Raw genomic sequence first — 26,497 nt, 5'->3', positions numbered from 1 at the left:
CCAAGGCTCTGGGATTACAGGCGTGCACCACTGCGCTGGGCTTTCATGGCCTTTTAGACAATGGTCAGCAACACTTAAAATGCAGAAGACAATGACCTAAATTCCAACACAGCTATCACTTTGGAGTTGATCAATGACTTTGAGAAATTCTTATTTTCATTCAAAAGTAGCCTTCAAACTATAGGAAGCCTCTCTAGAAATGTGCTTTCTTTCCCACGTTGTACAGCATAACAAAAATCGCAGCTGTATACAAAATGATTCAGATCAATTCGTTAAGACTTTGAAACAATGAAAGATGACAAAAAATTAAACTAAGACACAAATCTTACAACTGGGTATTGAGGGTAATAGAGGTTCCCTCCCTCATCCCTTCCTACTATATATCTGAAGAATGAAAGCCAAATTCCATTTAGGGTAAGTGACTTTTTGTTCTTCTCATCCTTCCTGTTCATATCCCATGTTTCATATCTGTTTTAGGACATCGATATCTGGGGAGGAAATTCCCAAACTCTCTTTCGGAAACAGTCTCATGATGATCTTAAAATAGAGGCAGGAAATATGTCTAGCAACTGTGGGTGGCCCCTGTGTTTCCATTTTTAATTCATAAAACCCTCCAAAAGGCCACTGTTAATCAATCCTGGGGTCCAAATGAGTGGGAGCCATTGGTTCCTTGCTGGCTTTATTTTTTTTTTATTTTTCATTTTAAATACTCTGAACTCCTATACACATTCCTTCTGTGCATGTGTTTAAGCATATACATACAAGAAGGAAAATAAGCCATCCTTTGTCTGTGTCAAGAATCTCTTTAATTGGATTAATGTTTGTGTCTGTCCAGCATTCAAGGCCTCAAAATTTACTCAAAAGCCTGACTTAATTTTGCAAGATGCTTTTGATCAGCTGGACACAGGCTCACCATTTGATCCAAACCAATGACCCAAGTCTCAAGTGCTCCATCTATTAGACCTGCATAATCATCCAGCTTAGCTGTGCATTGTCCATTTTAATTAAGGGTGTGCTACACCCATTAGAGAAAGTTTATGAGCCAGAGATTGAACTTATTTGTGCATGGACCAATCCCACAAATGGAGCTTTAGCACCTCCAAAAGAGTAAGAATAATAATAAAAATAACAATAATAATAATGAGGGCTGTGTCTCCTTGAATACCGACCTCCTGCTAAGTGCCCTTTCTCTGTTTGAATTTTTTGCTAATTCAATGCCATTAAAACAGATCCTCTTAAAGACTGTTCTGTCAAACACAAAAAAGAGAGATATATAGAGTGTGGGATTTAATTATCACTGCTCTATATCTCCAAATGTGAGTTTTTCTGAGTAATAATTGCCCAAGTTTGTCTTCAAAAGGCATTTTAATAGTGCTAATACTAGTAAATATTGCTCATTTTGATACTGATGTGCCGTTTTAATGGTTCCCATGGTTTCTAAAAGTCATTTCTTATCGTTTTACTGTAGAAAGAATCTTACTTTAATTATGTCATAATTGTTTGGAAGCCATAGAATCTTAATTAATGCCAATGGCTTCAAGGCACAAACCAAATGTAGAGTTTATATTCATGTTTGTTTCTTCATCTCTTCTTGCCTAAGAAGAGGCCCCCCATGAGCTTTTTTAAACCACATTCATAGATGTTTTTTAAAAGATGGTGGTGATGTCATTTCTTTATTTTTCTAAGACCAATTTTCTCAGCTTCACCTCAGATTTTAAAGGTTAATATGGAATCAACATTCAATCTTCACAGGGAAATCTTTATCTTAAAAATACAGTTGTTCACCCTCCTGGTAAATGCAAAAACCTCTGGTTGCTCCTTAGGGTGAATGGGATAAACTCCAAATGTCTTCCATGGGATTCCACGACTGCCATCAGCAGGCTGCACCTTCTCGTCCTCCAGCGAACACATTACTGACTCCTATTGATTCTTTCCTATAGACACAATTGCTCAATCTCTATAGAACCTCTCCTGCCACAGTGCAGGAAGCACAGAGGACTTTACTCCACTCCATGGCTCCTAAATAACAGATGGACCTCATTTAAACACATGGCTCTTTCATCTTATAAAATTATTCCACCAAAGATTATGTCTGAAGAGCCTTCAGATTTCTCCTGGTGTTTGCATAAAGCCTTGCTTGAAGCAAACATTCCTTAAATATTGATTTAGCGACTGCCTGTAGATTTTCTCCTTAGGACCTAGCAAGATTTCAAAGATACACCTGGAAAATATATCCCCGTTTGGTACCAAACAACTAGCACAGACATTTATTCTCCCAGAAGCATACAGCTGAAAGTGACTTAGACATTATACCTTTGTTGCTACATTGAATACAAAAAGGATATTTGCGTCTAGAAATTTAAATTACATTTCCTAGGGTTCCACAACTAGTTAGTAGCAGAGCTGTAACTAGATCACAGGCTTTCTGACTCAAAATGCTAAACTTTTCCCCTGTAATTTTCACATGCGTCACATCAATCACCTTCATTTAGTTATTCCAAATATCTGTCTGATTGTTTTAGTCACATCCCCATTATGCATGCCAGCTAGTAAGCAACAAATAGCTATATGGAAACCATTGCTAATCTAACATCTCGTTTTCTCTTTAGATTCAATCTCCTACACAAACTGAGATTCAAATAACAACAATTCATTTATCTGAATTGATTTACAAACAACAACGTTTAGGTTTTGACTGAAAAGGAGAGGTGATTTGTGTAGGGGCGTGTAGGGAATGGGGCTGGGGTAGTAAAAGAGCACAGGAGGGGAGAAAACAGAGAGGGCAACATGTGTTCTGTCCTCTGGGTTCAGTTCTTAGAACTATGCCTGAGTGTGATCAGTGAAGTCACCGATATCGCATGAGGAATCAGCAGTCCTGTGGAGCTCAGAATGAGAAATGTTGATCCAGCATGACAGAGAGGAGCATTATTCTCTCCAAAAACAGCTCAGAAGGACAACTATACGTTTTAATGGTTTGGAGAGTGGCAGGAAATAGTCCCATCTTACCATTCATGTCTTTTCTTTTTTTAATGGACACAATACCTTTATTCTGTTTATTTATTTTTATGTGGTGCTGAAGATCGAACCCAGAGCCTTACACATGCGAGGCAAGTGTTACCGCTGAGCCACAACCCCAGCACCCCTAGTCATGTCTTGGTTGGACACTGTAGTTTCCTTGAGTGCCCTTTGGAGAGGCAGAGTGAGGAAGGCAGGAAGGTGTGGCAGATGCCACTGAGTTCAGTGGCAGACTGAGAAGATCAGTGAAATATCCTTAGGAGAATTGCAGATGTAATTCAGGAGACATTTCCATAGGGTAGCATTGGGCAAATTTTTGGTACTCCTATTCTGATGACCACCTTCTAGGAACAGATTTGACAGAAGTGAGGCATTTGCATTACACAATATACTCTAAAATTAATATCCCTAAAGGGACTGAAAATCACCACTGGATGTGGAGGGCAGTGCTGCAGAAGTGGTCAGGGTTTTCTTTCTCCTGCTCCCTAGTACCCTTGAAGTCTTTATAGCAGAGTTAATCATTATGTCAATATGTCTCCTGAGACTTCTACCAGCCTGGTCAGCTGTGGGTGGTGTTCTTGCTGGACAATGCGGAGTCCTGTAGTTCTAAGAGAGATTTTGTCACCATGCCCGAGGCCTCAACTATGGTGTTTGCAATCTGGGAACAAACATTTCACTTGAGATGAAATGAAGATTTTGAAAACAGAAAGACTACCAACATAATTGCTATAATCAATGTAAGCCACTATCTGGGCCACTCTTGAAAACCTCTGATGCATCGCACAGCTGTTGAAACAAAGTAGTATCTGAATCAACTTTGGGAAGCAGGTATATGAGAATTATTATGAGCGTGTTTCTGGACTGTTATCTTTCCTCATGTTTACCATCCATTATCTGCCTTTGTTCTAGTTAATGCTAGCCTTTTTATAATCCTTTTTTAAAAAATACAAAATCAATACAACTTTAATTACAAAAAAGCCCATGGTGCCTCTTGAAAAACAGGGCAAACAAAAAAGGACATTTTGAAAAGGGGCTAGTGATCTAAGAAGCGTGACCTCTGGCCATCCTATTTCTAAGGGGTGATGCTGTTGATCTGTTGGTCCCATTATAATGATTTACACATCCCTATGTAGCACCTTTTGTTCTTCAGCAGGCTTTGTGTATGGTAAATGGAGAATTGCATACCAACCAGGGGTTTGACATTTACAATGCTTTGTAGCATAAGATAGAGTCACATCTGGGCAAACATTGTCCCTGGTGGTTAGCGGCTCATATCATCTGTGCATAGTCTGGCTGCCAAAATGATGAGCACTCATTAGAAATGTCCCATTTACTCCCAGAGCCAAATAAAAGCACAAACTAATCTAAAATGAACATTCACAGGGTGTGTATATGTGTGTGTTCAATTTGTGTGCTGGCTTCTTCCAGGGGCATACAGCAGCTTGTTTTTCTTTTGAATATTGTTTATATCAATGGCCTGAATCAATGTGAGCATAACAGTGTAGAAAACCTAATTTCTGATCATGTGTTTCGGCCTGAGCCAAGGGACATTATACAAAATAGCCAGATGAAACCCTTTGGCTGATATTTAATATGGAGATGCTGTTAAAAACTTTGTTCTCTACTTGACACAACACTGGGTTTATGAAGACCCCTGGAGATATTTTTTCCTGAAAATGAAGAATAAGTAGGCTTTTTTCCTGAGCAACTGCAGGTTTTGTTTATTTGTTTATCTGTTTTAAACCTACTGTAAATCAAACACTCAATCACAAATTCAACCTCGAATTGGCTACTAGAAAGGTAAGGTACACAATAACCAATCTAAAACATTGTAGAGAAATTCTAAAAACATTTGTGTGTATTAATCTTGCCCTTGAATTTATCTCATTTTTTATCGTGATTTTTTGATCATTCTAATTTTTCATTCTTTATGCATGATCTTACAGGATTGTAAATTTGTAGAAACTTTAATTTTGTGGGGGAACAAGCTGGATATAAATACCTGGAACAAATAAAGTGAAACAAAACATAAGGAAATGAAACTGGATTCTGACCAGGAGGAGCCCATAAATTGCTTGTGGAGACTGTATAAATTTAGAGAAAGATAAAGATATAAGGAGGGCTATACTAAGTATCAATATATTTCAGACATTTAAAGCAATAGTACCTGAGAAGATAGGAGATTAATCTGGATTGTAGGACTCCAGGGAAATTAATAGTTGGAATAGAATTATCTTCTAAATACTGGCTCTCAAGACTGTTGCATGATACCAAGTGAGACATGAACACCCAGGCATGAAAAAGCATGTGACATACATGAGTAAGGAAGTCTGCACTATCTAGGTGGACTATGAAGGTTAAAGATCTTAAGTATTCAAAATATCTTGTGTCATTCTTAGGTAACTGAGGTTTTAATGTTTGCTCCTTCTAAAACTTAGGTTGAAATGTCATTTCCACGTGCTAGTTTTGGGGTGTGTGGCTTTTTGGAGACGATTGAATTAGAAGCTCCATTCTCAGATATGGGACTGGGTGTCCTTAAAAAAGGGCTTGCCCTTTTGCCTTTCAGCATTCTGTCACCTGAAGTGGTGACACTTCTCTCCTCCAGAAATTACAGCATTCAAAATGCCATGTTGGTAGAAGACATTGGACCTCTCCAGACTTCTGAAAGCACTGGTGCCTTGATTTTAGACTTCCCAGCCTCTGGAAGGACGAGAAATTTCTTTTCTCTATAAATTAGGCAATCTGTGCTTTTTGTTATAGCAGCACAAAACGAACTAAGACATATAGTCTTTACTCAGCTTACTTTTGATCTTCTATGAGAGATAATTTTGGAACACTATTATCTGTTTTCTTCGTTCACAGCAGATTAGAAGCTGTAGGAACTCTGACAATTGATAACCAGACAGAAGTAAAGATCAGAAATGTTAAAAGTGGAGAAAAGACTCCTGAGATCAGCAGTGTAAGGTTATCCCTGTCGGGAAAATATACACTTTAAGCAGCCCTGAAAGAAGTAACATTTTTTTTTAATCTTTATTTTTTAGTTGTAGTTGGACACAATACCTTCATTTTATTTATTTATTTTTATGTGGTGCTGAGGATCGAACCCAGGGCCTTGCACATGCTAGGCAAGCACTCTGCTGCTGAGCCACAACCCCAGACCAGCAGTAACTTTCTTTAAGCATCAATACCTGATCTTTCAGGAAATGAATTTACATGTTATTAAATCAACTTTGGCTGAGAAGTTAGTTCATATGAACCATATTGAAAAACATAAAATAATTAGGGTACTGTACTAGACAGGTAACCAGCATTGCCCAATTACCAATTTCACAAGTATTTCTGCAACTATGTTCAACCACCAGCAACACTAAATATAGGAAACCATTCTTACTGCCATTACTGTTATAAAAAAGAAGAAGGAAGAGGAGGAGGAGGAGGAGGAGGAGAAGCAAAACAAACAAAAAACCTTTTCAATATCACTATTCCACAAATGTATCCCTAATACCTTTAGTAATTACATAAAAACAGTTCTGTTAGCTTATGAATTTTCCACTTGTACAATCCTGCAGTCATGATTTTAGTTCTTAGTTGAAGGGGGCTAGAATTTGATTATCAACTCACATCATTCCTCCAATACTGATTCATTATTATTGAATCAGGCTGTTCTTTTTACCATTAGTCTGCAGCTGTCCACCCTAAGTTAACTTTTTTTTTTTTTAATAAAGGCATAAGAATTGACCACTGGATTTAAAAGCTTGGTGAAAATCTTGATAAGACTAGCATGAAGTTAGAAGAGAATGACTATCTGCTCAGAGTAGCAAACATGTATCTACATGGAGGATGCTAACTCAGGAACACAGATATTTTGAGAAGTTTCTCTGCAAAGGGAGAAGAGAAATGTAAGGACTGGGTTTTTAGGGAGATTACTTTGGGTGGTGTTATTTTTTTTTCAGAATATAATGTCTTTGAGATTAGTGGAAATGATATAATAGAAAAAAAAAGAAAAGAAGTATTTAAAAAATGAAGACTTTGAGTAAATGAAAGGCAGTATATGAGAGCAAATTTCAAAGCTATAGAAACATGTGGGCATGAAACATCTGAGATATACATCTACCCACCAAGGTACAGTTTCTTCTCACCCATATGGAAGATAGCACAGAAGTCACATATCAAGAGGAAAGATGATAAGTTGACAAGGCACATCTTACCATTCCAATTGAAACAGCCTGATCAGGTTCATTGTATTGGTACGAAAGGGTATTTTCAAAGTCTATTTCTGAGAAAGCAATAATAATAATAATAATAATAATAATAATAATAACAATAATAAGTTTAAAGGAATAGAAAAAATTAGAATGAGAAAGCAAAGGAGACTGGAGGGGCTTCTTTTTAGTGAAACCAGTTTGAAATCCTACCAACACAAACCAAGATGCAAATAAACCAGAGCCCTGGAAAAGCCAGTGACTATTTGGTTGTTGGTTCAAGAACACTTCCCTGGCTTTACCCGCAATGACCATAGCACTAACATGTTAGAAAGAATGAAGAGAGAGGAAGGGAAGGAAAACGTAGGATGACAAGAGAAAGGGTAAATAGTCAAGGGGAAAAGAAAGAAGTTTTCAGCTGTAAATGATTATTGTCCCTTTGTCTACACAAATGCCAATCAGAGTAGCAATATGTTCTTGGATTAAAATGCAGTAGCATCTCAATCTCTGTTTTGGTCTGGTTTCTTGCTCCCCAGATATAATCACTATACAAAATAAAGACAAATGAATAATGTTGGTATTTTTTAATGGAGGTTGCCTCTGAGTTTGGCTCAGAGACAGTGGCCTGTGGTTGTATCTGATTATAACTCATCTCCATGGGGGCAGAGAGAGCTGCTGTAAATGTCTGAGAAATTATGAGCTTCTTTAGAAACATGAACTCTGTGATTATAATGACACTTGGCATTTGCACATTTTATAGCCTTTCTCATCTGAAAATCATGAAGCAATGTTTATATTATAACTAGATTCTTGTGTATTGCTCTGGGGTTTATACCAATGAGTTCTTTTTTACTTGTTTCCCCATTTTTTTTTCTTTTACTTGGAAGAGCAGACAGTGACTTAAAATATCAGGACAACTAAAATTCCTATTGAAAAAGGCAGTTTCAGAATTTGATGAAATGTATGAGGCTAAACTCAGGAGGCAGATCAAAGACATAGGGTACATCATCACTAGGTGTTAGTTCTCTAGGAGAACAGATCATTGTTTGGAAGTGAGCCTAAATGTAACCCTAGTGTCCAAGATTGCCCCACTCCCTGAAGGTAGAGTCATCTCTACGTGTAAGCAGAGTTCAATATGATGTGACTTAAAAAAAACAAACAAATAAAAAATATATTAAAAAAGCAAAAACAAACAAACAGAACCCATGAGACTCCTTATTCTGAAAATATCTTCTCGATGGCTACTGGATGTTCATACTTTAACCATTCTATCAAGATAAGCCTCTGAAGGGTCCTATGTGTTGGTGACTTAAAAATCCATTAAGACAGGAAGATTTAGTCTACAGAATTTGCCTCAGCCAGTTTATAGGAAATTGAAAACAAAATGGGTACAGAACAGATTTTAAGTGTGTATGTTTGTGTGTGGTAATAAGAAGAGAAGGGCCCAAAATGTGTTTGGGAGAATGTGGGTGGCAAAAGGAACTAGGAGAACTCAGAAAACCAGAGGATAAAGCAAAATAAATACAAAATAGAAAGATGTTAAAAACCAGCTCTGACCACATACTATAACATCAAAAGACTGCCAAGTAATAACAATGATTTTCATTTATGTCTTGATATATTTCTCACTCAGAAGAAAATAGACTGAGAGAAAAATAATATTTGTTTTGAGCATCCCTAATCTAAAAATCTAAATACCAAAATGTTAAGAGATCTTAAATTTATTAAGCACCAATGTGGCACCACAAGCAGAAAACTTCACATTTCACCTCATGTGACACATTGCAATTAAAAGGCAGGTACACTAAAAATATTGCATGTGGTGTATAGGTGTATATAATGTCTATGGATGTATTTATGTGAAAAATTATTTGTTTTTGAAATTCAAATCTACCTGGTAGCCTGTAGTTTTTATTTGCTAAATCTGACAAGCCGATCAGAGTACATCCCAGTAGAATAAATCAATTCACAGGACAAGTCTATCTATAGGCTAAGCATCCACCTTCGGGTTGTTTTTTAACTTGTGCTTTACTGATGGTCTCTGATCTTCCATATACCAGATTCTGATCATCAGAGATGTCTCTTGCTCCTGCCTGAATTTCCCAGGTTTTTCTACCTTGCTGGTACTGAGGGCCTTGGCCTCTCCATCAGGGAATTGTCCAACTTCTTATACTGGGCTTAGTGGACTGGCCCTGTGTTATTGCCAACTAAATGGAGCAAAGCATATTTATGAAGACAAAACACGGACTTCCAGAAGTCTCCACTTACTACCTTCGATATTTGAAGACAATCTCCTTAACTGACAAGGTGGCTAGAGTAGCAAAGTGCTTTGCACATTCTAATAAGACACAAAATAAGATTACATGACTGGTACCCAGATGTAAAATAAATATTGGCAAATCGTGTGGTAGAGAAGGAAGTTGAAAGAAAACTTTGATGTGTTAGTACTCCCTATAGAGTTTAGCCCCCTAAACCCTAAAACCCTAAAAGCTATCTTTTCCTTTCGAGTCTTCCAGCCTTCATCTCCCCTTGAGAATGACCCAGTTCCTTGTCACAGGATAAAGCTGGGTTTTGGCAATCAGTAAATGTCTTTGCTATTCAAAATTGCTGTAGAAGCTGCATTTCAGGCACCTCTTCAGTGAGCAGGTTCCTGGTCAAGTTCAAAAAAGGAGCCATACCTCCATTTGCAGGATGCTGTGTTGAAGTCAGACTTCAGAGGCCTGGCTTTGTGCAGCCTCCTGGGATTTCGCTGGGCTTGAATCGCCTGTGACCTCTATGCCCTTACAACATCACAGAAAACACCATCACGGTGCCCACTAATTGGTCACCTTGATGTCAGTCACAGCAAGGAGATCAAGGACAGAGCCGATCCTGGAAAGTGAACTACACACACTCTCGGAGGTGGTCTCTACAGGTCAGGCTAACCTCCTGCTGAGAGCACAGTGCGAGGGAACCTTACCCCAGGACTACTTAAAACATGGCTGTGCTGCACGCGAACAAAGGACAGGTGGCCCCATGAGTGACCCTCTCCTGGCCACCCACAAAGTCCAAATTGTCAGCCTTTCACACCTATTATGCTCCATTATCTGAGGAAAACACTAAGTGCCATGCTCTGATTCTAGCACATACAAAGGAGGCTCTTGAAATTAGTTTCTGCTTATTGTTTTTTTTTAAATTATTAAGATTATTCTATTTTTAAGACAGCAAATCAATCATGGATTGCTGGAGTGTTACACGCAAGGTGCATTTGAGAAGCTCGCTGTAATAACAATCACGATTTTCTTTAGAATCCAAATGCAATGTGTGTTATGTGAATAACTTATTAAGGAGTGGGAAGAAACGCAAGGAATAAATTGAATATGTCTTGTCATTATTTTCTGTGGATTGAAACTTTTGTGAATTCTAAAATTCGAAGAAAGAGAGAGAGAGAAAGAGAGAGAGAGAGAGAGAGAAAGAGGGAGAGAGAGAGAGAAACACTTGCAGCAAGTGGGGTTTATTAAAAGTATTTTATTCTGCAGATCAATTTACCAAATGAAATATTTCATTTGGATAATGAGATCTTTTTCTTTCTTTCTTTCTTTTTTTTTTTTTTTTAGTATACTAATTATCCCCTGTTCCAATGTCAGGCCTAGGAGTCTCTAAAAAGATCTATTTGTCTGTTTTTAGCAGGACACTAAGATTTTGAAGAAATCAGGACAACTTGGAACTGAGAAAACACCTTGGTCAATTAACATAGCAGACACCACAGTCATAATGAGAACCAACCTAGAGCTTCTGAGAATGGAATCCACTAAAAACAGCAAGCTCCAATTCTTGGATGGCCTGTTGAATGGATAAGAAAGTAAGAGTTCATACTTGGACACACCAGGGTTCAAAAAGGCCTTTAAACGTGTTGTAAGACAAGAGCAGGTGAATACCTTTTCAGTAACGTAATGAAGGAAATTCCTGTGGGGACATACCTAGGAATGGTGTGACTCCTGTTCATGTTGTTCCATATTTTTGCAGTTGATGAACCTAATAAAGGGGTGGGATAGCCACTCAGTGGATAGATCCAGCCACAGTAGTTAGTAAAACCAGCATCTCACATGACAATGACAGAGTGAAACAACTGATCCCCAGTGGGAATTGCAGCACTGTGTACATGTATTACTAACTTATAGGATAACATTTGTAACTAAATTCTCATAATAAAATTAATAAATTATTTTCTCTTATAAAAGACTTGATTTCTTCTCTCTCCTTTAAGTTTAAAAAACAAAGAACACACTTTGGAAACTTGGAAAAAATCCAAATAAAATTTCTAGCTTTATTTGTTTCTAGTTAATTGCTCTCATCACTGGTTTTAGAAGTCACTTAACTCAACAGCAAAGTCATAGAGCTCTGCTAGCTGTACTAACAGATAATTCCTCTGATTTTTGTCACCTCATTAGTATTGTTTTAAATGATTTTTGTATGTGTGTGTGTGTGTGTGTCAGGGTGTGACTGGTGATATCTTTGTCTAGCCAAAACTACTAGTTAAAGCCACCAACCCCTTCACTTGCGCCTGCACAAGGATATTATGGACAATATTTTGACATGGAAGAGCCAATATTTCCACCTTAACATCATGTCAACACTGCCATTTTCTGAACACTTGTCCTATGAAGAACAGAAAGGTTGCTTTTGCATATAAAGACCATCATTGCCTCAAGCTTTCTTAATTTCAGCCACAGTTCCCCATACCTCACACCAATGTGTTTCTTCAATCCTTAAATATTCCTAAGCCTTATCTACAGAGACGTGGGGTTGAGTCCGGGGGCTCCCTCTCTTCACCTTTAGCTGCCTCATAAATATACTCTCTCTATTCCTGAATTACTTCAGAGATTGGCATACTGAGCAGCAGGCAAAATGCATAGGTTTGGTAACACAGTGAATGACATTTTTAAAAAGTGACATTTTAAAGACGATTCTCTTCCATAGAAAACTTGAAGAAAATAGGATCAGGCATCAGATTAGGGAGCTCAGTAAAGAAAATAAATATTAGAATAAACATAAGAAGTTATATAAATATAACACTATAAGAAGTCTGGGTGGTCGTGGGGGATAAGAATCAGATGAAGTGGTAGCATTAACTTTGCTACTTTCTCCATCTTCTCCCTCCTGTGCTCCATTATCAAAGCTCAGGAATTTGTCCAAGGAAAAATAACTAGAGCAGAGGGGCAGAAATAACCATCAAACTGTAGTCTGTGCCTCCCTTTGTCAACCGAGGACTGCAGCATCAGGGACAGTCTGCATTATTCTAGATATTATCTAATGAAAACTGAGTCAGGAACCAGGGGACAGGGAGGAACCAAAATCAGGGGCATGGAACCAGCTGCAAAGACACCTATTGGACAGGGGTAACTTGCTTAACTAGTTTAACTGGCTTTTTAAATACCTTTCTGTCTCTACCGTTCTGTGATTGCAGATTCAAGAACAGGCCTGGGAGAAAGGAATAAAGAGACACTTGAGAAATTGTTTTGTAGTATGACTCCATTAGATAAGGGACCGAGAGTTCCAGCCTTAATAAAACCTTGGGTAACTTCTTAGTATTATGGGAATGAAATAAAAGGGGCCTGAGGGCTAAGTCCTTCGTTCTCACACAAGAGGACTATTGAGGGTTCATCTTCTCAAATGTGAACTCCGCTGGGTAATCAGTCATCCCCATGGTAACCCAGCAACTTTTAATTGTCTTTAATTAAGGGGCCACAGAGGCAATCAGCCACATTTCTAGCACATTAATGAGGGAACATGTGGAGTGTCAAAATGGCTGCCGGAGGAAAACGGTGCTCACACAAACCAGGAATCCTGGCTGAATTTCTAAGGGGAAATGCCCTAGAAGATACAGCCTTGAAATTCCCCCTCAGATTATCAGGAGAGAGAGAGAAAAAAAGAGAGAGAGACAGAAAGAAATTTCAATAATGTCTGGAGCAGGGATTAAAAAAAAAAAACTGGGTAAAAATGTAAAAGAACAAACAGGGCTCTCTTATCTGAATTAGTAGAACAAATAGGATATAATATAATTAGGATATAATAGGAAAGTATGATTTTTAAAGATGGAAAAAGCCAAAAGGAAGACAAAGTGAGGAGTCAAACAAAGCTAAGGAGGAAGACTTGTGACTTTGCCCAAAACCTAATGTTGGATTGAGAAGTAGGGTTGGAAATTTGGGCCTCTGCAATCCACCTAAAGTGTTGCCTTCTTCCCCAATAGTTTTCCCTGACCATGACAATATATGTTAGTCACTTTTTTTTTCCTGAGTATTTACTGACCTCATTTGTTTAGGAAGTTTTAACTAATTTTAAAAGGTGATGTAGTCTCTGTGGTGATATCTTTGTCTAGCCCAAGCTGGTTAAAGCCACCAACCCCTTCATTTGGGCCTGCACAAGGATATTATGGGAAATTTAAAAAGATACTTTATACACATTTCCCTGCTCAGTTATCACCACTTCCTTGTGACATATGATGCAGCATATGCTTGATACCTGTTTCTGTAGTCAAAGAAATTTTGGCACTGAAGCCCACCCAGGTCCTATTCTTCAAAGTCACGGAGCTCAGCCAAGAACCAGAACTGGTGTGCTATCCATTGTGACATGGTGGAAGAGAGATGTCAGGTGTATTTTCCTAGCTTTTATAAACACATTACAGTCTGTTCTTTGCTAGGCACTGAAGGAAATTAGGAAGAACAAGAGACTGTTGGAATAGTCTCATTCTTCATGAAGAGATTATTTTTTTTGCTTAGATATTCCTTCTCATCAATGATACCACTGCCTTGCATTGGGAGCTGGTGCCTAGTTCAGTTAACTGCTTCTGTTAATATTTATACTAAATCAATCTATTCATAAAAATCTTATGTGAGCCATGAAGCACAAACTTAAGTTCTTTGACTAAGAGAAAAGTGTAGGAGAGACATGTTTGCATGGACTTTAAAGTTGGGAGTTGAATCCCACATGAAAGAATGCTAACAAAGCAGAAAAGTCTATGGAATAGGTTTTACAATTTAGATACTTAGACTTAGCAAGCTTTGATCAAGCTTGCTGGTAATTTTTTATGTGCTGACTTTTCAGGCATTATCTCATTTTATCTTATGAAGATAAGACGTAGATGTTATCATTCACGTTATATCAGATATAAATATTATCAATGTTTTTTTCCACACAAAATCATCCAGTAGTTTCTTGTGGCAGCAATTATAGAATTTTTTTTTTTTTGGCAGTGGGGATTGAACATCAGGGGCACTTAACCTCTGAGCCACATCCCCAGTCATATTTTGTATTTTGTTTAGAGACAGGGTCTCACTGAGTTGCTTAGTGTTCACCATTGCCTGTAATCCCAGCCTCCCTAACCACTGGTGTTACAGGTGTGTTCCACCACACCTGGCTAGCAGAATTCTTAAAATGGCTGCAAGACCCATTGGATGGGATCTGAACTTCCTTTTCCATGCCTTGATTCCTACCATTCAATCCTCTGGATACATTTGTCTCCTCAATGAATCCAGAAAATCATCACACTTGTTTCCTCTGTTTGCTTTGGTGTCCTTAGGACTCATCTGAATTCTCATTTCTTCAAGTTCTTCCTCCATTCCTTTGCTTAGATCAAACCTGATCAGGATGACCTTTGTTAATTTCCTCAATAAAACTTCTTACCTCACCCTGGCAAGGAGTCTCATCACCCAGCTCTTCTCTTCTCCATAAACACTTTCCATGTTAGTGTACATCTACATGTTAAATTTGTTTTTTGTCTCTCTCTCTCTCTGAGGAGCAAAGTCTTTGTTTGGTTCACTGATGTATTCTCTGTATCTAGAGAGGAACCTAGCACAAAACAAGGATCGATACATATTTGAGGAATCATATGGGTAAGGTAAGCAAGTTTTGCAGTAGCTTAGGTAACTACCTCAATTGCAGCCTCAGTTGCAGGTTGGAGATGGGATAGGAACCTAACTTACCTGCCTGAATGATGTTCAAGGAAGAAAAACCATCTTGGAATGTAAGCACTGAAAACAAGACTTGTAATGCCAAGACAGAAACTTCGAGTTAAGTCTTTAAACTGAAATTCTGACAAATGTTAAAGAAGGCATGACATTATTGAGAACAGATCCACATTTATTATTATTATTAATCTCTACATACATCATCAATTGATCCACCCTTCCTTTTTTCTTTTTTCAGAGATAGGTATATAAATGATTGACAGGTAGGTAGACAGACCATAGAACCTTTCAATTGTACTATTACTGGGTTTCTTATCTCTAAACCCAAGCATTTCCACTTTATCTTCCTCCCAGTATGCTCAAAATAGCATGCACTTTCCAGGTATTTATCCAGTTAAACTTCTGAATAACAAACCAAATATTATTTCTGTACCCACTAAAAAGTCACATTATTATTATTTCACATTTCTGTGAAGACTTTTGCATTCAGAAAGTTTGTAAAATGATAACAGTGATGGTTAAATTTCCAGTGCTGTTTTAGGTCAGACAAGATCTGTGATTCTCATGTCATATTATAGGACTTGGTTGGTCTGAATTCTCTACCTAAACATAAAGCTGGTTTTGGCCTGGCAGGGCAACAAATGGGAAAGGAAAAGAAGAAAATAACTTCTATGGCTTAAAGGAAAATAATTTTCTGCCTTAGTTTTCTTCCCCTTTCTTGCACTTCACCATTCTATCAGGAGAGGAATATTTTTGCCTCTACAAGAAATAACCTCTCTTTCATGCACTGGAAAAAATAGTCATTTTTTAGCTGCTTTCTGGGATATTCTGACAAATTTTCAGGCTGCATGTAATGCAGACACCTCTGACATTCCAGGTGGCTTGAAAGTGAGCAAGAAAGGAAATAAAGGGGAGCCCACTTTCATTGATGGTATTCGTTTCATTGAGTAGCAAAATATAGAACAAATTGATCATAATGGCAACGGCAATGGTCCTATGTAGTCACCACTGTCTGTTTTCTCACTGTTTTTATGTTTGACTTCTGTTAGTCTGGTAATCTCTTTGAAAAAGCATGAATTGTATGTAAAAGTACAAAATACGAAAGTGCAAGATTTTTGTTTCTTTAACTTTCTCCCAGTTAATTAAATTGAAATGGAGACTGTGCTGTTTGCAGCTTTAAAAAATAGCCAATTAAAATTTAATTGCTATCCTTTTTTTCTTCCGTATTCATGCCCTGAAGCTAAATTAATGATCAGTTATAAGCAATTCAGCTAAGAGACTATTATGACTTTTGGATGAAATTAAACCTTGGACCATATAGTGAATAAAATAACTTCTAAGATAAGAATGACAACTGTATGATAAATAACAAAGGGTTAACACATTTCTCTGTGTTCTTTTTTGCTCTCTCTCTTTTTCTTTAAACAATTACAGAGAGACAGGAGGCTCAAGTGTATTCTAGGACCAGTAGCTGTTGTAAATCAAATTAATTACTTTTGCCCAAAACTGTCCTCAGTGGAGGATTTTTGGCCATTGGACTGTTAATATGTCTTTACTTAATCACTGTCCTATAATGTCATCCCCTTGATAGCAGGGATGAACTGGAGCAATGGCAATCTTTTCACCTTTCCTAAAGTCCCTACAAGACCCTGATTTATAGGGTGAGAGCGTAATGTATCATTTAGCAAAAGATTGCCTACCCCTCAGATGCCCCGTCTTTTCTTTGGGAGCCCAGTAGAACCCAGACAAGCTGATATGGGAGGTGACCTTTATATTTGTCTTTCTCTTACAGCTTTATCTCTGTTTTTAGTTCCATTTGAATTTCTTTCTTTGGATTTTAAAACATCTTTGGAAGACATTTTATTTATCAAGACTTTCCACTTTCCCATCTCTTTGATTAAGAACAACTTGTTTTCACAGTGGTTCACACCAAACACTACACCAGTTTAGCCGAGCTCACAAGGGTGTGCATGTTCAAAATCAAGGCTACATGGAGAGCAGTGTGCTGATTCAGGGAAACACAATGTCGTTTCCATCTTCATGTCTACACTGTCACCATAGCCAAGACAAACAGAATACTAGAGGAGGGTCCAGATAACAGTAAAACACCAAATTATTTACTTTTGATATTTTTGTTACAATTGCATTTTATTCATTTTTAAGTAAACCATCTTTGTTTTTTTTGTTTGTTTGTTTTTTCCCCCTTTCAAGAATGCTAAAATTCACATAATCAGAAAGCTTTCTCTGGGGCTAGGGTTGTAGGTCAGTGCTGTAGGAAGAGCGCTCACCTAGCACATGTGAGGTACTAGGTTTGATCCTCACCACCACATAAAAATAAAATAAAGGTATTGTGTTCACCTACAACTAATATATATATATATATATATATATATATANTATATATATATAAATGAAAAATGTTTTTTTTCTGATTAAATGCCAATTGAATGGGGAGAAAGCTGAGGCATATTTGAATAAAAGGAGTAGCCTGTATTTGAATACAAAATATTCCACATCCCATGCATACATATATATCTGAAATCTGGGTATATTGGACAGCGTTTTATCAAGATCTGTCTGGCTTCTGACTTCAGCACACCCATACATGGACTTAGAAATTGTTGCCCAATATCTGTGATTTCAGGAAGAAATACCTCCCTCTTAGAGCAAATGTTACAAGACAACCCAGTCAGTTTGGGAAGGAGTGGAGTGGAGTCCCCAAGTTCTCCGTGACTTCCTTGCAAGAGAAGTCAGTCTTACTGGTTTCAGTGTTTTGCTGGAGAAGGCTACAGTTGATTCTTAGGGCCTAGATTTGGATCTTCTATAATTGCATTCAGTATTTTCATTCTAATTTCTATTTTTTTTAGTATAAGTTTATAGTAAAAAATCAAAAAGTACAGGGTCAAGGCATATTAGGTAATGACCTCACAGCATGTCATTGAAGGTAACATATGTAATTTATGAAAATCGTTTTGTAGGAATTCTTAAGGTGGCTCTTCTGCTCATTGTCTTTCTCTGTTGCAAGGGTTAATGACTGGAGCTTGAATGATGAACCACAGGAAAACTACTTTGCTCAACAATATACGATTTAAAACTCTAGTGATTGTTTTTGGTCAGTTTCTTGCAATCTGCAAGGTAATTTTTTTCAATTTATTTGGAATTAGTCAAGTGCACTATTGAAAAGGCAGAGTGAATTGATGCTAAATAGTTTTTGGAAGATGTAATTGTCTGATGATTTGTAAATAGCCAAGCTTATCAAAAAAGTAATTTAAATGTTATGCTGACAATTTTGTTCAGTTTGGTGTACTCTGTAAACTGGGGAATCCAATTTTTTGCCCCCATTAGCATGAGAATTATTTTTGCTTGGCTAAATAATTTGAAGGCCTAAGGACATCCAGAGTTTGGGAATATGAACTTTTAATGATTTATTACCCAGCATAAATATCACTCAATAGATGATAATGCCAAAGTGCTTTTTAATAACCAAATTTTATGCATTGTTTAATGGTTGGAATGTGTTCCAAATACATTCTATTTATGTCCAGCTTGGGGAAAATGGGAATTCAACAAGTCTCTTTTCATTTCCCTTATTTTGCCTCTTGCCCCATCTGTTTGTGCTGTTCAATGTGAGCATTCTAAACTCCAAAGTGACTGTTCTTCAGGTGAAAGAACTCTGACAAACTCATTATTAAAAACATATTAAGGGCTTGATAATTTTAATGTGTTATTTATTAGTAGTAAAATTATACAAAATAGTTATTCGCAAGGTGACATATTTTCTAAGGACTTTACATAAATCATTCTTTTTCCAACTCTACAGTAAATATAAAATAGGCATGTTATCCCTAAATACTGTAAAGTATTTAGGGATTTGTAGAGAGGTAACTAGGCCTAAGAGTTAATTTGCTGTGGTCATACATCTAACCAGCCAATAAGCTTAGACTCAAAACTTATATACTGTCTGACCTTGGGTGTTAACTACCATGTAATATTGTCATAAATAAACACACAACAAAAATCAAACAGATAATGGTGTGTGTTCAATTTCTGGACAAGAAATGTTTTGGGTAAACCTCCTTGAAAGACAGGCATGTGGGCCCTTTACCTATCAAGTTTAAATTCATATGTACTATGTGGTTCAAATATTATTTTGTATCACACTTAGGGGCAACAACCTATTTGGAAGCAGAAGTTGAAGTTACAATTACAGACCACTTTACATAAAAATTGAAAAAATAGCAGATTAAAAAAAAAGCAGGAGTGGAGAGGGTGATTGGGGTCCATGAGCTCTCTGAAGATTCACATTCACCCAAACCTCATTACCAGATCAAAGAATAATAAATACTTCTGCTGACAAACATCATTAATTCAAGTTCATATAAAGATGAGATAGACTGTTTTTTTTTTTCTCCAAAAAATTGTTTCCACTGAAGCCCCTCAGAGGAGGTACTCATTAAGGATAAAATGATGTTTTTTCTGATACCAATGGCTAAAGCCATTCCCCCAGTATTTTCATTAACATCAGAATCCAGGCTCAGTCTCATTTTAATTACCTCTTAGAGTCATGGATCAGGCATTTGTCCCAGGACAAGGATAGCAGAAGGAATGGATGACCCAGGCAGGGACTTCTTGCAGAGAGCAGTATTAGATGGAGCACTATGGTAAAAGTCTCAAAAAGTCCAAGAGAGAATATGAAGCCTTACAAAAAGAAAAAATAAAAAATAAAAATAAAAACCAACCCAGGAGGAAGAAGTAGAAGTGTGAAAGGTAGGAGGGATTTAACAAAGAAAAATGTACGCCTGATTTGTCTATTGCACCTTCTTCAATGGCCCTGGCTTAGATGCTTCCATGTATTTCAATTAGCTTTGATTTCTACTGCTGGGACTAGAATGCATGCACAACAGGAAGAAGGAGCTGCATAAGCCGGAGGTGTAGCAGGCTCACTGCTCTGCTGTTTTGTTCTACTGCATTGAATAAAATGAATCTTTTCAAACAGGTAAATTTTCCAACAGAAATGGCCCAAACAGCCTCAGCTCATTGAATAGAAAGCGTAATGGTGATCTAAACCTATTACCTTCAATGGAGTCTGTGACATTTTCTTCCAGCATATTGATCGGCAAGAGAGAGGGAGAGGGAGAGAGAACTTTTTCCTCCACTCTTTTCGTCAGTCATTGTAATGCTAGTCACAATGCATTAAAAAGCCATGAGAATCAACAGGCCTGGCTCTTTTGTAACAGAAGTAATAAATGATTTTACTGAGCAGAATTAAAATGCTGTTTAAAATCTACTTTGTACAGATTTTCAAATTTCTTACCAAAAGGATGCTGCTTCCTCCCCTACAAAACCAGAAATTAAAAAAAAATCTTATTAGTTAACAGCTTTCAGCAAGTATGCATATCTTCTATGAAAGATTCTGGGATCCCTTTACAGAGAAATATCATTAGTACCATTCATCTTAAAAAAATACCCTCACTCACATGAATGTTCATCCTAAATAATTTGTGATTTAGTTTGAGAAATGTCAAACTCATTTAAACTAACATGGACTGCAACATCTTTTGAGTAGAAATGTTTCCTTCTTGTTGTTGTTAGGATTAGTTGTATTGCTATTGTTATTGGGATAACACAACCACTGAAGAGAAGTAAAAGAGAATCAAATCGAGCCTCATTACATTGAAGCATGGCTTTTGTAGTTGTGGTGGGCACTGAGCTTTTTATTAGGGTACGATTGAAATATCTCAATTTCACTGATTATAATGACCAGCTTATTCGAATACTACAAGGGAATGTGGAACTTTTACAATCTCCTAATGTCCAGGTAAATATTATTCATTATTTTCCATGAAAAAGTAATTTTCTACATATGACATAAACATTTTTATACAGGGAACACTATCATGAGCTCCAAAGAAACGTATAACAGCAAGCATCTCAAAAATAGATGAGAAATGTGTAGTTAGAAAGGTAACTACTAAACTATCTTTATTATTAATGTTATTAACTTATATTGAAACCATTTGTTTTGGTTTTATCTTAATTTGGTCCATTTCACACCTTGTCTCTAATATTTATATGTACTTTCTCTTTGTCTCAGTATAAACCTATTGCATTTCGTGTTATCTGAATTTTATAATCTAGCCTATTACTTACAAGCAATCTGCTGCTACAGTTGTTCCTAGGTGTTTTTATAAACTAATTTAACATCTGCTAGTACTATATAACATATCAACCTACAAATGGCCAATAGAACTTAGCTTTGCTGTGAATTACCATGTAGATAAATGGAGTTGCATTAGTAATTGTAGGATCCACTCTATATTTCATGGTAACTCGATGAATAATCAGTGTTATCTAGACTATTTTCCTTCCAGTAATGTATGCAATCCACATTCAAATCTAATTGCATCTAAGGTAAAGGATCATACAAACTACTTTTTTTTAGTAAATTAACTGATATTTTTTGAAGTAATTAATTGGTATAGATAATAATAGAAAATGTGTTTGCTAGTGTAGAAATAGAGACCTAACAAGTAGAGAGAATGCAAGTTGAAATGACTGTCTAGAAGTCCCTTTGCCATTTTGATGGATGTGGACAATTGAGAGCTCATACAAGGCAGCTATCTTGTCAGGGATACACTGGATATGGGAAAGATAATAGCCACAAGGGCATCTGCTGGTGGAATCAAGTTTCTCAGGAAAGGGACACCTAGTTACAAGTTGGACACTTAGGAATCGGGCTGAGAACTTAGGCATTAGTCTGCCTGCCAGTTAAAGAAGTATCTCATACAATGTACTTTACAAATAACCTGGACCAAATTCCCCAATGCCTTATCAAAGCTAAGTTAGAATGTGTAACCACCCTTCAGAGAGAGATCTCAAAACCAAATTATAGATGAACACAGCAGTAAAATATCTCCAACGTACAAATGACGAAACATGCTGAGAGGGGGAGCCAGAATTTAACCACTTAAATATCTTCTAAATCCTCAAAATTAAATAGTCTTTTTTATAGTGGGCAGAATTGTGAGAGAGCCTCCAGATTCCTTTTGCCTGGCATAGATGACTGGATGATACCCTATGTAATGGTTAATTTAAACTGTCAACCTGATTGAATTAAGAGATGCCCAATATTAAGAGGCTTCTGGGTATATCAATGAGAGTGTAACTAAGAATGATTGGCATGCGGGATAGAGAAATGAAGTGAAGACCCCCCCGAAGTGTGGGCATCACTAATAGGATGGTGGCTTGGATGGAATAAAAATTGCAAGAACAAGGAAGCAGAAGATGCAAGTTCAATTCTTCTTGGATGGGTTCTTGATTGCTGCTATGATTGCCTAAGGATATCAGAGTCTTGCTCCTCCACCCTTCAAAAGTGGACTCTGCCAGTGATTCTTCAGGGAGTTTCCATAAGCCAGAACCCTTCCGTTGGGACTGGAGTAGCACTGTTGATCTCTCTTATTCTGAGGCTTCCACCTCTTATACTGCACAGCTACTGGTTTCTACAGCTTTCCATCCTAAAGACAGCCATTGTGGACTATCCAGCTTCTGGTCGTCCTGTAAGCAAATCTAATAAATCCCCCTTTTATAATCACACTTCCTGCTGATTCTGTTCCTCTGGAGAACCCTAATATACCCTCCAAATGAATAGGGTATGACTTCTAAATGTGATGGAATAGCTGTATCTTAACTAGTGAGTGTTCTTTAATTCAAATTGCTTGAAAATAAGAAAAGAAAGGGACATCCAAAGCATAATTGTGAAGCAGATCTATTCCACAGGTTATCAGTCTGTTATCTTTGTCTCTGGTCATCATTACCAAAAATTTTTGAAAAAAAAAAAGCATTAGAACTGGCAGTCGCTTCCTGCCTCTTAGTCCAACATCTTTATAGAAGCCACATGACTTTTCAAGGGCTCTCCACATGTTGGTTATTGGCCAAAGGCTGGAATTTATTTTTTCTTTATTTTTGAACTACCCCTGGTGTTTTCAGAGTAGAAGAAGAAGTTGACATTGCCTCAGTTTATGTTCTTATATCTTGGAACTTCCCATTCAGGAGCCACATCATTATTGAAAATAGTTAGAATTACTCTTCTTACCAACCAAGTGTACAGAGCATTTCACCTACCTAGAAAGACCACTTAGAGATTTGTAGTCAAATTTGAGAGTCATTAATTTACTTCCCAATGTGTTAATTCTTACAGGAAGAAAATGGGGTAAATTTCAAAGTCAAATCAGACATATCAGCTTAGTAGTTTCATTTATAAAATACAAGTCACTGAGGTTGGGGTTGTAGCTCAGCGGTAGAGTGCTTGCCTTGCATGCACGAGACCCTGGGTTTGATCCTCAGCACCACATAAAAATTAATAAGTGAAATAAAGGTATTGTGTCCAACTACAACTAAAAATAAATATTAAAAAATACAAGTCACACCAACTCTCTTAAGTTAACAATTTGAAATTCAAAAGCCTCAAATCCAAATTTTGTTTTTGTAGTAGGTGTACCTGTTACTTCTCTATATTGCTGGACCTTTGGATTGATTTTACATCAATTTTTAAAAATAATGATCTTAAATCCCCACATCCCTTCTCAAATTATTAATTGATCTTTTTGGAAGAAAAACTGTAAATCATCTCGTAAGATCACAATATCAGGAGAGATTTTATGAGTTCTTTGCACCAGGATTTTCCCTACCCTCTTATATCCAATACGTTGAATGTTTAAGTTCCTCTTCAATATCATTGACAAACTGCATTCACTCTTCAAAAAAATCTAAAGAGATGGGGCTGGGAATGTGGCTCAGTTATTGTGTAGTTGTGTGCTTGCCTAGAATGCACAAAGCCTTGGGTTTAATCTCCAGTACACCACAGGTACACACAATCTCAACAGATTGAAGAATTCATTCTCTTTTAAGGAAGCTGATTCTATTTTAGACATCACCAAATTATTTTAGGTAAATATAAAATAAATAGATTCATGTCATATTTATTACATTGCTGATGTGAACTACAATCGTATTCCTTTTGTGACTCCCTCACTCATTCTACAAACAACTCTAGAAACCATACCTGCTCCATGTCAGAGCTCTTCACATCATTTTGGACAACACCTTTTAAGCTCCTTAAACTCTACCCTCCATTGCTGTTAACTCTGCCTCCTTTGTTGAATTACTGAAGGGTAACTGAGCACTGAAAAGTGTTTATAAATACTTTTCAAGAAGTGTAGTACTTCAGCATAGACATAACGTTCTGACTTCAGTTGACCAATTACAAAATGAGTGAAGTATGAGTTAAATGATCAATTTTCTAAAATCAAAATGTCAGATTTTTTCAGTTAACTCATTAAGCTGCTTTAAAGACAGTGTGGGTTTCTGGATCGTGTGAAGGGTGGGTGGGTGGATTGGAGAAACTGATGATAAAGACATATATTAAATATACAGAATCAGATTCCAACCTTCAGATTTGAAGTGGATGTCATCATGCAATGTTTTCTACCTATCTGCAGCTGTCAGCTGTGACTCCCATCAGAGTGGTGTAGCTGGTCTTTTTTAGTATTTTAATATAAATGCACAAAATACTAGGATTGAACATAGAGACCCAGAACACCCTAGGAGAGACCCTCTATCAGGTTGAAATTAATTGCTTCAATCAGTGCCCTTTTCATCAGTCAGTTATAATTAAATTGCAAAATAATCCAATCTACATCTTCATATTTGTCTAAAAGGATGCCATGTGAGGCCTAGAGCCGATCAATATCTGGTTGAAGTGCATACACAAATCATCCACCATTCGCTCGATCTATTAAGTAAAAATAGCATTTAAGGAAATAGGATGAATCTAGAAATGCTATTTTAACTAAACTAAATGATTTCTATTAAGAAGCACACAATGAAAAATATAGTGTTGATAATAAATATTAATTGAGGACAGTATCAAAATTATTTATTTATGGTTAGTAAAATTCAACACATTCTCCTTTGTAATTACAGTGTTGAGTAAGGAGCAACAGGCCCATAGACATGACTTCCATTCTTCCATGTCCCTTATTGAAATTTTAATACTTCAAAGTCACACAAAGACACTCACAATGATAATGAAATGAAATATGGTAGCTCATAGAACTGACCTTGTGAATTTTTAATCTTAAAACTACTGTCAAGATTTACAGAAACAGGCCACGGTATGACTCACTGTACAGTACACTTAGAATGTGTGAAAACCTGGGTTCAATCCTCAGTGTGAAACATTGAAAAATAAAACAGAAACTGCTTAGAAAAACGATGCAAAAAATGAAACCCGTGGGATCCGCCCCATTGTGATACTTTGCCCTACACTCCAGCCACCCTTGCCAGGACACTATTGTGTTGTTTTGTGAAAATCAGATTGATGTCTCACTTGAATTCCAAATCTCCTCTGCCCTCCTCTAAAACTCTTCATACATGGTCAGGATTAATTCACAACATTTTCTGCAAATTCCTTCAATGCTCTAAAGTGTGATACTTAATGGCCAACAGATACTGTGGCAAATATAAACTGTCTGACTCTTTCTGGAAAATTTCTGATTTAAAAAAATTATTTTATGAATATGTTTTATCCTTTCATGCTTTAAAATAATTATCTGTAATTGAAAAGAATGAAGCAATACAGATTGTGAGCACTTTTTTTTTTACATTGCTGTTTTCCCTTAATGTTAAATTAAGCTACCCATCCCAAGTATAGCTATAAAAGGCCTTTAAGTTCCTCTAATATGTTTTTATTATAAGCATCATTTTATGCTTTTTCATTATTCCATTACAGAAACAAGCTTCTATCATTTTATGCTAAACCTAGTTGTTTGGGATCTTCCTTCAAATCTAAGAGATTGTTAGATGTTTGGAGATATATATATATATATATACTGTCNTATATATATATATATATATATATATATATATATATATATATATATTCGTAAGAGTTATTATTAGGGAAAATGAATGTGTTTATGTATGTTTTCTTATTAAAATAATTTATTCAATATTTCATTATACCAAAAAAACAAAATACAATAAAAGATGAAAGTAAGCAAAGATGACAAAACATTCTCATTCTTTCTCTGTCCATATCATGGCATCTTAATCTCCTTTTCTGTACACAAAGAATGTTTGCATTTGTTTTGTTTTTCTGGTTGTCATGTACTTATTTGTAAATTTCAAACAACAAACAATAGGTAAAACAAAACGACAAAAACAATAAAAACAGCTAGAACAGTGTACTGCATCTGTTACTTAGCTGCACATCATTAGCAGCTTTCCATCATGAAATTCATTAGCTCTGATCATTAAATATATTCATCTCTCTGC

Source organism: Marmota marmota, unplaced genomic scaffold (assembly GCF_001458135.2).
Source record: "Marmota marmota marmota unplaced genomic scaffold, marMar, whole genome shotgun sequence".
NCBI classification, from domain to species: Eukaryota; Metazoa; Chordata; class Mammalia; order Rodentia; family Sciuridae; genus Marmota; species Marmota marmota.
The sequence above is the reverse complement of the archived record's forward strand: the minus strand, read 5'-3'. Positions refer to the sequence as shown.